A 12,804-nucleotide genomic window follows, 5' to 3' on the forward strand; every position below is an offset into this window, starting at 1 on the left:
TTCTTATTATGCTTAGTGATATCCCTTTACATATCTTTTAAAAAATTCTTGATATAGTGTATTCAGATTCCAAATGGCCAGAAAATTCAAATAACCAGATTTTTCTGTAGGATATACAATCATCATTACTTTTTATAACCATTACAGTAAACTGCTTCAAGATACTTGTTATTGTCCCAAAACTCATGTGATGCTCAGAGTAGGGCTATTTTTCAATCTTCTAATTCTATAAAAGATTAACTCATACATGATATAATAGATTTAATTATCTAAAATATTCAAGTAACCAGAGGAACCCCCTTATTCTCTAACAGTGCTGAGTGAAGACAATTTTCCACAAATTTATAATTTCTTTATTACTTTAGTAGCTAGTTGTAAAATATGAACAAGCGACTATGTCATCCTCATTTGCACAAATGTTCCTCTTGAACAGAAGGCGTGTAACTGAATGGAACTAAAAGAAACATCACCCACACTGACCAATCTTTCTTTAAATTCATGACATTCACAACTATTAATTTCAAGCATGCCCTTCACAGTGCCCAGCAATCACTGTGCATTTCCCTAGTCCTAATCCTAGGAAGATGATTCTGTATTTTCTCGTCTCTCCTCAACCTTCCCACACATCCTCTGCCTCTCTCAGCCTGATCTTCTCTTCTCAGCCCTTGACCTTGATTGTTATTTCACTGAGAAACAGAAACAATCAGAAGAGAACTTCCACAAGTTCCCACTCACACCTCCACCCACCCATCAGCATCTGGGCTCTAAATGCTGCCTTCTCTCCTGTTACCAGGGATGAACTGTCCGCGTTCCTATCTACGGCTGAACTTTCCGCTTGTTCACTAGATCCCAAGTGTTCTAAATATCCAAGAACATAGCTCCAGAAGTCCCTCCTCTTTCTTTCTCCTACATCACCATTCTTCCCTCTTCACTAGATCATTCCATTAACATACAAAATGATGTTGCTTATGTTGCCTTCCATCTACAAGCTCATGTTTCCATTCTTTACAGCAATTCCTCTAAAGATTTTTTTTCACGAAAGATTTATCTCTAAACCCTATTCTACCATTCTGTCTAGAATCTCCTTTAATCAAGCTTCTGCTTCTTATGCAAAAGAGGCTTTCCACCAATGGTACCGCACATTGCTAACCCAACAGCTAGTGCCTTTATCTGACCCCTCAATAATGTTTAACACCGTTGTTTGTTCCCTCCTTATGGAACTACTTTATTCACTTGTCTTCCAGGATTTGCACTCTTGCTTTTCCTCCTATTTCTCAGCCGTTGCTCATTTCTCCATATTTCATCAACCTCTAATATGGGGTACCCCAGGATTCAGTCCTTGGCCCTCTTCTCTCTCATGTGCATTTATTCCCTTCATGATTGCATTTCTCATCATGGCCTAACATTCTACCTATAAACTGACAGCTCCTGAACTTTTATCTCTGGTCCAGACCTCTCCCCTGACTCCAAACCTGGATGCCCAGCTGCCTACTCAATATCTCCACTTGGATGTCTACTGGGCATCTCTAACTTAACACTTAATCTTCCCCATAGAAGGCTTGCTCCTCATTTCAGTCTTCCTCTTTCTGTTTTGACCAAGGAGTCAACCTTGACACTTCTCTGTGTCTTATACCCTGGTCTGTCAGCAACATGTCATCTCTGTCTTCAAAATGTATCCAGAATCTAATGACTTCTCATCTTTTCTACCACTTCCTTCCTGACCCAAGGCATTGTTATCTCGCTTCTGAATTATATGAAAAGCCTCCTGACTGGGCTCCCTTTCTCCCCTGTGGTCTACTCTCTTAAGAGTCAGAGAGATCCAAGTCATTACCACGGTCTACAAGACAGTGCACAGTTTACCTCACCCAAACCTTCCCCCTCTGACCTCATTTCCTATGATTCCCCACCCCCCAACACACACCCACTCTGCTCCAGTCACACTGACTTTCCAACATAGCAGACACACTCCCTGCTAAAGACCTTTCACTATAATTCCCTCTGCTCTTCCCAAGCTATCTCCATGACTCACTCCCTTGCCTCCTTCAGATCTTTGCACAGATGTCACCTGCTCCATGAGGCATTTCCTGACCATCCTATTTAAAACTGCAACCCGCCCTCTCCACCAACACACCCTACCCCTTTTACCTGCTTTATTTTCCTTCTCAGCACTTATCACCACCTGCCGTGCTATTGATTTTATTTATCTGGCTAGGGGTTAGACTGTGTTCACTGTAGCTATGGGGGTCAGAAATTATATTTTCCTCAGGTGTTTTTGGTTTTGCCTCCCTTGTCTTTGGGTTCCCCAAGAGGCAGTCCATGGGCTCGCAAGAGTTGGACATGACTTGGCGACTGAATAACAACAACAGAGGTGCCTTAAATATCATTTGAGATGCAGAGTTCTTTCAGTGGTTATTATAAAGGAGCCCTAAGGATGTGGTGGTCAGGTGTCGGGGAAGAGGAAGCATTTTATAATCCTGTGATTAGGTCTCAGTCTTCAGTGAGCTTGTCTCCCTGGGCTGTGATCTTCACAGGTGCTTGTGATTCCTCCCTCCACCCCCACCTCTCTGAACCCCCGCCCATTACACACTTATGACAGACAAGAAGGTTAAAGTGTGTGGAGCTGGGTATTTCCCTTCCCTTAGGTCAGTTAGTAAAACCCTGGTACGTTAGGCTCTGATAAAATAGTTTCTCTTAAGGGCTCTGCTTAGTCACTCAGTCGTGTCCAACTCTTTGGGACCCCATGGACTGTAGCCCACCAGGCTCCTCTGTCCATGGGGATTCTCCAGGCAAGAATACTGGAGTGGGTTGCCATGCCCTCCTCCAGGGGATCTTCCCAATCCAGGGATTGAAACCAAGACTACTGCATTGCAGGTGGATCCTTTACTCTCTGAGCCACCAGGGAAGCCCAAAAATACTGGACTGGTAGCCTATCCCTTCTCCAGAGGGATCTTCCTGACCCAGGAATTGAACCAGGGTCTCCTGCATTGCAGGCCGATTCTTTACCAACTGAGTTCTCTTAAGGGCAGACCTTGTTAAAAAGAACAGAATGTTCTGGGTGTATTTCAAAATGGCTACTTTCCCCTCCCCTGGCAGTAACACAAGGGGATTTCTCTCTGATCTTTACTGTGAGAACCTAATAGGGCTGCTGGAGGTAAAACTCACAAAAATGTGGGGTCCTCCCCTAAGAGTGAGCCTCTCTGAAGTTTTCATCTCTCACGCTTGTCCGCACGGAGCCTCTAGCAATTTGTCAATTAGGTTTTCCAACTCTGGCACTGGTTCCCAAGGAGTTTTCTGCCCCTGGGCTTCTGATTCTCTATAACAGCCTGTTTGTCTCTCCAATTTTCATGGCAGTGCTTTGTCTTATGACCTCAGTTTTCTGATGCATCTAAGAAGAGTTGTTGGTTTTCAGTTTGTTTAGCTTTTTGTTGTTGTGTGGAGGTAAGACTATTCATTGGAAAGACTGATAGTGAAGCTGAAACTCCAATACTTTGACCACCTGATGCAAAGAACTACCTAATTGGAAAGGACCCTGATGCTGGGAAAGACTGAAGGTAGGAGAAGGGGACGACAGAGGATGAGAAGGTTGGATGGCATCACTGACTCAATGGACATGAGTTTGAGCAAGCTCTGGGAGTTGGTGATGGACAGGGAAGCCTGGAGTGCTGCAGTCCATGGGGTCACAAAGAGTCGGACACAACTGAACGACTGGACTGACTGGAGGTGACAAATGACTTCCAAACTCTTTACCTGCTGGACCAGAAACAAGAAGTCCATATTATGTATTTCAATCATTTATTTTTATCTATTGTCCTCCTCTCCCACTAGGATGCAAGTTCTATGAGGGCAGGGATGTTTGTCCAGTATGTTCACCACAGGATCCCCAGTGCTTAGAACAGTGCTGGTGCATAGTAGGCCCTTGGAAATTATTTCCTTAAAGAAACTGAATAAATGAAATAACACAGTCCAGTAGTTTCTGCTAGCCCAGAAACTTCTTATTGGACCACTGAATAAGGGCCTTCACCTATACTGTCCCTCTGCCTGAAAAGCTCTTTTTCATCCTCCACTTTGCTCTTTACTTGGTTAATTCCTGTGCATTCATGTGTGAGCTTAAATGTCAGCTCCTCAGGGAAACCTTTCCTGACCTTCAGGTTGAGGATCATGAGCACTCATAACCCTGCTATTCTCTCTCACACTTATTATGGTTAAATAGCTATATAATTATTTATTTAATATTTAATTTATCACGTTTATAAATTCTTTAAAGGGAGGAATATATCTCTTCTATTTACTTTAGTATCCCTGGCACCTAACAGACTGCTTGACATACATTGTGTGCTTAATCACTCAGTCATGTCCAACTCTGACACACATTCAGTTCAGTTCAGTTCAGTTGCTCAGTTGTGTCCGACTCTTTGGGACCCTATGAATGGCAGCACGCCAGGCCTCCCTGTCCCTCACCAACTCCCGGAGTTCACTCAAACTCATGTCCATCAAGTCGGTGATGCCATCCAGCCATCTCATCCTCTGTCGTCCCCTTCTCCTCCTGCCCCCAATCCCTCCCAGCATCAGAGTCTTTTCCAATGAGTCAACTCTTCGCATGAGGTGGCCAAAGTACTGGAGCTTCAGCTTTAGCATCATTCTCTCCAAAGAATACCCAGGGCTGATCTCCTTCAGAATGGACTGGTTGGATCTCCTTGCAGTCCAAGGGACTCTCAAGAGTCTTTTCCAACACCACAGTTCAAAAGCATCAATTCTTCGGCGCTCAGGTTTCTTCACAGTCCAACTCTCACATCCATACATGACCACTGGAAAAACCATAGCCTTGACTAGACAGACCTTTGTTGGCAAAGTAATGTCTCTGCTTTTAGATACTCAGTAAATATTTGTTGTATGAATACAGATGGCAGTTGTCTAGGTAAGATAACTGTATTATTGATACTTAACAAATTGCCCCAAAACTTAGTGCTTTAACAATAACAATAATCATGTATTATCTCTTATATCCTCATAGACCTTCTATGGGTCAGGAATTCAAGAGTGGTTTTAGCTCAATGGTCTGACTGGAGGTCTCTCATGGGGTTATTGTTAAGACATCAGCCAGAGCTGCAACTATCTGAAAGCCTGTCTGGAGTTGAAGGATGGACATCTATGGTGGATTTTCCCATGGGTGGCAAGTATGCAGTGACCATTGACAGGAGGTCTCTGTCGTTTCTCCTAGTGACCTCTTTTAAGACATATTGTCACAATATGACAATTATCCCCCCCCAATATGACCATTAGATGGCCCGAGATAGGCCATCTAAGAGAGATCAAATGGAACTATAATATTTTTTATGAGAAGTCACAAGTCATAACTTATGTCACTTTCTGTTTGTGAAAAGGAAGTTCCTACATCAAGCCCCATTTAAAGGGCAGAGGGCTTAGACTCCCACATTTGCAAGAAATTGTGTCAAATAATTTGTGCACATAAATTAGCCTATTAACGGATAATGGAATGAGGAAGAATTGATGCACTAACTCAAAATCAAATTTCCTAATTTTGAAATAGAGAAGGAAACAACTCTGCAATAGTTTAAGAGCAACAGAATAAAGAATCAAAACAGTAGATTAATATCTGGAGAGATTACTTTTATAATATAGTTGTAGAGGTCTAATGTTCATAAATTATTTTCTACATTAGAATATCTTAGGGGAAAGAAAGAACAAATGCTGGAAGATCAAATGCCAACAACCAACACAGTGATGCCGTGTGTGTGCATATGTATAATCAGTGTGTAAGGTAATGAATGTGTTAGTCACTCAGTCATGTCCAACTCTTTGCAACCCCATGGACTGTAGCCCGCCAGGGTCCTCTGTCCATGGGGTTCTCCAGGCAAAAATATTGGAGTGGGTTGCCATTCTCTTCTCCAGGGGATCTCCCCAACCCAGGGATCGAACCTAGGTCTCCTGCATTGCAGGCAGATTCTTTACCATCTGAGCCACCAGGAAAAGAAGAAATGGTAGTTGTAAAATAACTGCACCTTACATCCTTTCAGGGGTTATAATACCTCTATAAATACCTGAAAAAGAAAATCTTCAGTCTGTCCACGCATTGTTGGGGTTGTGGGTGGAAGGCAGGGAGCACATAGAATTACTTCTTCTACTTACTCATAGCAGCCAAATGTCTGACCCTAGGATGAGAGAATTAAATAGATAAAGTACAAGGATAGAATTTGAAAAGGTATCAATTACATATTCTATTGTAATAGTATGATCATGTATATTGCCAAGCATAACTTTAGCACAAGCCAAGATCCTCAAATCACGTTTTATAGAGAAGAAGATAGCCTCAATGTCTTAGTTCTCTTCCAGTTTGAGTGTATACTATCTGCTAAAAATCCTTCTCTAGCTTTAATTGACTGCTGCTATCTCCTTCCCTTCCTTTCCAGGGCCATTTTGAGCACGGAAGAATGGTTTGTAAATCACTTAAATAAGAAATAGCCCACACCACATAAGAAACATGTGAATGTAAGAATGGTGGTAATTTATAGGAGATGAAAAGTCTAGTTTAAAAAATACATGTGTGTTTGTACATCTGTCTGTGTGTATTCCTTTTTTTCCATCTGACTTCCTACTGAATAAAGGTTTCACATCAGTGACCTTTCTGTATAACAAAAATATATTCCTTTAGGTTCTCAAACATTCTTATTTTAATTTAATCACCATTAATAGATATTTTGTAAAATAATATAGATTTTTATACATTTTTGAACAAAGTATTCTAAATATTAACCTTTGCATGATGACTCCAGATTATCTTTATGATTATTAAGCATTATTCTATATTTTACAAGGCAATCTAGTGCAGCAGAAAGATTATTAGATTAGGAACCACAAAAACTTCATCAAGATTTTCAACCTCCCTTACAGTTTCTTCATCTATAAAATGGAAACAATACCTTTCCTGGATTCTTCATTGTTTATGATAATATTATATTATATAACATATGTAACTGTTATCAGTTAATTTTTGATTATAAGAATGGATGTTGCTGTTCAGTTGCTCAGTCGTGTCCAACTCTTTACAACCGCATGGACTCCAGCATGCCAGGCTTCCTTGTCCTTCACTATCTCCCAGAGTTTGCTCAAACTCATGTCCATCGAGTCAGTGATGCCATCCAACCACCTCAACCTTTGTCATCCCCTTCTCCTGCCTTCAATCTTTTCCAGCAACAGGGTCTTTTCAAATGAGTCAGCTCTTTGCATCAGGTGGCCAAAGTATTGGAGCTTCAGTTTCATCATCAGTCCCTCCAATGAATATTCAGGATTGATTTCCTTTAGGATTGACTGGTATGATCTCCTTGCAGTCCAAGAGACTCAAGAGTCTTCTCCAGCACTACAATTCGAAAGCATCAATTCTTCAGTACTCAGCCTTCTTTATGGTCCTACACTCATATCCATGACTACTGGAAAAGCCATTGCTTTGACCAGACAGACCTTTGTCAGCAAAGTGATGTCTCTGCTTTTAAATAACCTGTCTAGGTTTGTCAGCTTTTCTTCCAAGGAGCAAGCATCTTCTAATGTCATGGCTGCAGTCACCACTCAGGGTGACTTTGAAACCCAAGAAAATAAAGTCTGTCATTGTTTTGATTTTTTCCCCATCTATTTGCCATGAAGTAATGGGAGCCAATATCATGATTTTAGTTTTTTGAATGTTAAGTTTTAAACCAGCTTTATCACTCCCCTCTTTCACTTTCATCAAAAGGCATTTTAATTCCTCTTCACTTTCTGCCATTATGGTGGTTTCATCGGCATATCTGAGATTATTAATATTTCTCCCAGCAAACTTGTTTCTAGCTTGAGCTTCATCCAGCCTGGCATTTTGCATGATGTACTCTGCATATAAGTTAAATAAGCCTTGTCATACTCTTTTCCCAATTTTGAACCAGTCTGTTGTTCCATGACCAGTTCTAACTGTTGCTGCTTATTCTGCATACAGGTTTCTCAGGAGGCAGGTAAGGTGGTCTGGTATTCCCATCTCTTTCAGAATTTTCCACAGTTTTTTGTGATCCACACTGTCAAAGGCTTTAGTGTAATCAATGAGGTAGAAGTAGATGTTCTCTGGAATTCCCTTTCTTTTTCTGTGATCCAACATATGCTGGCGATTTGATCTCGGTTTCTCTGCCTTTTCTAAATCCAGCTTGAACATCTGGAAGCTCTCAATTCATGTACTGTTGAAGCCTAACTTAAAGGATTTTGAGCATTACCTTATTATCATGTGAAATGAGCACAATTGTGTGGCAGTTTGAACATTCTTTTGGATTGCTTTTCTTTGGGATTGGAATGAAAAGTGACTTTTTCCAATCTTGTGGCCACTGCTGAATTTTCCAAATTGGCTGGCATACTGAGTGCAGCACTTTAACAGCATAATGTAGATACTAAAATAAAGGACTTTTTAGTTTAAGAAGTATTATGCAACTCTGATTTTGATGCTTTTATGTTTATTGTATATAAATCATGATTCCCCAAAGCAATTAAATTATGCTTAAATTTACAGTAAATAGATTCTGAGTAAATGGACTGTCCTATGAGGGAAAAAAAAAATCTACTTTTGATCAATGGTTTTTATAATACCCATATTTAGTATACAGAGTTCTCTTTTTTGCTTATTTTTTTCCTTCTTTACTCTCTCAACCCACTCCAGTATTCTTACCTGGAGAATTCCATGGACAGAGGAGCCTGACGAGTACAGTTCATGGGGTCGCAAAGAGTCAGACACGACTGAGCAACTAACACTTTGTCACTTGCTCTCTGGTTAGTTGAGTTTGCTAGATGAGAGACCTTTGAATAACTGAAGTTTTATGTTCTATGTATCTTTTCTTAGTGCAAATGTAAATGCCATGAGTGCTTTACTTAATACAATATTCTTGTGTTTATATCTCTGAAAATAGATATAAAAATACAGCCAACACTGACCAATAGAGTAGTTGGCAAGGGCACTGATCATGGTCATCATTGCTAAGTTTCCCAAGTTTTGGGGGAAAGTACTAAGCGATATATTTCTAATATTATCATCAGATTTTACTACACTGATGTCTCAGAAACCACAGGTTTGGCCAGCCACATTACCAAACAGAGTGAATAGTATTTGGGGCATTCTCTCTCCAGAGCTATTGTATAAAGCATGGAACCTCTCCTCCAGAGAAAACTTTCAACTTCACCATCCCAATTCCATCTCAGAACAAACAGAATAACTGAGCTATGGAAGCTACAGGATCCAAATTTGACAGAGATTTTAAAAGTCATGTCACTGTGATTGATACCTAGGATAGCAGCTTCTAAACAGTAAACTATGGCCCAGGGCATCAGAATCAACTTTCAAACCCACTGCTGGTTCTAATCTCATAGTATTGAAGATGAAGTGTAGGTATCTGTACTTTGAGCATAATGTCCAAGTGATTCTCCTAGACAAGTCATTTTTGAGAATCACCGGTCAAAATTGGAGGACTCAGGGTGCCCACCTCTCTGCATTATCTCACTGCTGATAGAAAATTCCATAGAGAGGCCCAGGATTTTGCCATCGCTGCTGTTGTTATTGTTTAGTCACTCAGTAGTGTCTGGCTCTTCTGCAACCCCATGGACTGTAACTCACCAGGCTCCTCTGTCCATGGGATTTCCCAGGCAAGAATACTGGAATGGGTTGCCATTTCCTTCTCCAGGGTATCATCCCGAGCCAGGGATCAAACCCAGGTCTCCTGCATTGAGGGCAGATTCTTTACCATCTGAGCCACCAGGAAAGCCCTCTAAAAAACATTCACATTAAAAAAAAAAAGTTAAATTGATCAATGATCATAGCCAATGAAACAGTTAAAAATGATCTATGTGTTGGAAAGCAAAGAACAGCTGGTAAAATAAAATCTCAGGAACACCAACTATTAAAGATAGCCTCCTGGCTCTCCACTTCATGAATGGATGACCCCCTCTGGCACTCCATCTATTTGTATAAGGCAATCCTTTATGCCTAGGAGCTTTGTGTGTTGAGTTGCAAAAAAAGATGTAAATGTGGGCTAAGAATAGCTTTTCCATCAGAAAATTTGAAGTCCATTAGGAAAGACAGAACTAATAGTCACTAAATAATAAAGAGGATACAGTGTAGGAACTCACTGAGACAATGGAAGTTCAAGAGATGGAAAACAAGTTGCACTAAGGCTGGGAAGATCAAAAGAGATAAGAAGGATGGGACTTAGGTGATCTTGGAAGCAGGAAAAGTAGTAAACCCAAGCAAAGAAGTAGGAATAACAATCATAGGGAAAAGAAATAACAGTCATAGAAAAGGGAAGAGACCTACATTATTGTCCCCAAGGTGGGAGTTGGGAGCAGGAAGAAGAGATCAGCTCTCTATCCAGCGGACGTTGGCCAATAACCAACACCATTATTACATCTTGTTTTTCAGAGAACCCTTCTTCATAGGCATCGTCTGTCATAGTGAAGAGGACTGATTCTGTTTTTCCATTTTCCTCCATCAGAAAAGGGACTAATCTTTGATTTCCCTTTTTAAAAATATTTATTTATTTGGCTGCCCCACGACTCTTAGTTGCACCACACAGATTTCATTGCAGCAGGCAACTCTTAGTTGTAACATGTGGAATCTGTTCCCTGACTAGGGATCAAACTCACATCTCCTGTAGCGGAAGTGTAGAATTTAGCCACTGGATCACCAGGGAAGCCCCTAATCTTTCATTTCTGAGTGCTTTGATGTAAACTAACAAATTTCACAATTTTTAGTTCTCCCAGGTCCTCCAGTCCTCCTGTCATAGGTAGATAAAATAACCTTTCATATTTTAATGATGTATTTTGATCAGTCAGGTACATGTGTACCTAAAGGGAAATCAAAACATAGCTATATCATATTACGCCAGGCACCATGGGAAGTACTACACATACAGTATCTTATTGAATTCTCACAACATTTCATTACGAAACTCTTATCCCCATTTTTCAGATGAAAATCACACAAAAAATAGAAGGTAAGCAATTTGCCCAAGTTCACACAGTAAGTGGTAGAGGCTAGAATTGTGCCCACATTTACTTTACTCCAAGTTAGTTAAACTAACTCAAATTTTCTAACAGACAAGAAATTAAGATACCTGATGTTACTTTATTACACCTAAGACCTTATGGTCACTGTGTAACAGAACCACCTATGATACATTTTTAACCTGTAAAGCTTGGATCCTACCTCGGAACTACTGAATGAGAGTGTCCCGGGCAGGGCTGGAAATCTGGAATAGTCTCTAAGCCCCACAGGTGTTTGTGATGTGCAGCCTGGATGGAGAACTATGATCCAGTTTAGTGGCAGGGGCTGAGAAACGTGTGTGTGGCCTAGATGCTACTTCTTTTGAATATATACAAGTCTGCATAAGGCTCCTCACCTAGAAATGTGTAGTATCTTTCTATTCATACCACTGGAAACAACCATAATAAAGAAAGCAGTGATGATGATAATAGAAGCAAGTTTGAGAAGACACCCTACCTTAGAAGAGCTCAACCAATCCCAAATATGGAAGAGTTATGAAATGTCACTATTTCTAGTCAGCAGGGGCCTATGGGATTGTTGCATTCTCAAAAAAAAAATTTTTTTTTAATGTATTATACTAGCACTGTTGTTTGTGGTTTACAGATACACTTCTGGAGTTGAACCCTATTTAAGATGAACACAGTTACTGGCTTTGGTCATTTCAACATATATTTTTTTGCATCCTTAGAAATTATTTAAGTACTAAGAAGGGTCAGATTTGGGCATCATTAAATAACAACAGTCTTGTTGATCACGATCTTAATAGATTTAGATGTTTTCTTAATGAGCGTGTGGTTATTGTAGGCAAATGGGTTTGAGATAACCACAGCAGGCTATGAGAATCAAAATGGAAAGTATTTGGAAATAAAGTGGGATACATAAGTTTGGGTCAATCCTTCATCCTTTTTTGCCATGCTAAGTCACTTCAGTCATGTCTGACTCTTTGTGACCCTATAGAGTGTAGCCCGCCGGGCTCCTTCTGTCCATGGGATTTTGAGTTGGACTATAAAGAAAGCTGAGTGCCAAAGAATTGATGCTTTTGAACTCTGGTGTTGGAGAAGACTCTTGAGTGTCCCCTGGACTGCAAGGAGATCCAAACAATCCATCCTAAAGGAAATCAGTCCTGAATATTCATTGGAAGGACTGATGCTGAAGCTGAAACTCCAATACTTTGGCCACCTGATGCGAAGAACTGACTCATCTAAAAAGACCCTGATGCTGGGAAAGATTGAAGGTGGGAGGAGAAAGGGATGACAGAGGATGAGATGGTTGGATGGCATCACCGACTCAATGGACATGAGTTTGAGTGAACTCCAGGAGTTGGTGATGGACAGGGAGGCCTGGCGTGCTGCAGTCCATGGGGTCGCAAAGAGTCGGCTGAGTAACTGAACTGAGACTGTAGCCTGCTGGGCTCCTTCTGTCCATGGGATTTTCCAGGCAAGCACCCTTTTGGGGAGCAACAATTAATATCCATGTTATTCAGAGGACCATTCCAAAATAATTATACTTGAAACTAAAGTTTCTTTCTTTGGGGACAAAAAACCCTCACTTGAGTGTTGTCTATGTGAAATGAGACCTGTAAAGGAAACTCAGTATCTTTCATCTTCCTTAAGAACTGAGATACAAAGTAGAAGGCAAAATGAAACTAAGCTTCATAAGCTTTATAAAGCATCAATCATTTGCTTGATTGTGGCATATTTGAAGCTCTATACGAACACGTCAGTTCATAAGCAATTGAAAATTGCCAA

Source organism: Bos taurus, chromosome 10 (assembly GCF_002263795.3).
Source record: "Bos taurus isolate L1 Dominette 01449 registration number 42190680 breed Hereford chromosome 10, ARS-UCD2.0, whole genome shotgun sequence".
In the NCBI taxonomy this organism is placed as follows: domain Eukaryota; kingdom Metazoa; phylum Chordata; class Mammalia; order Artiodactyla; family Bovidae; genus Bos; species Bos taurus.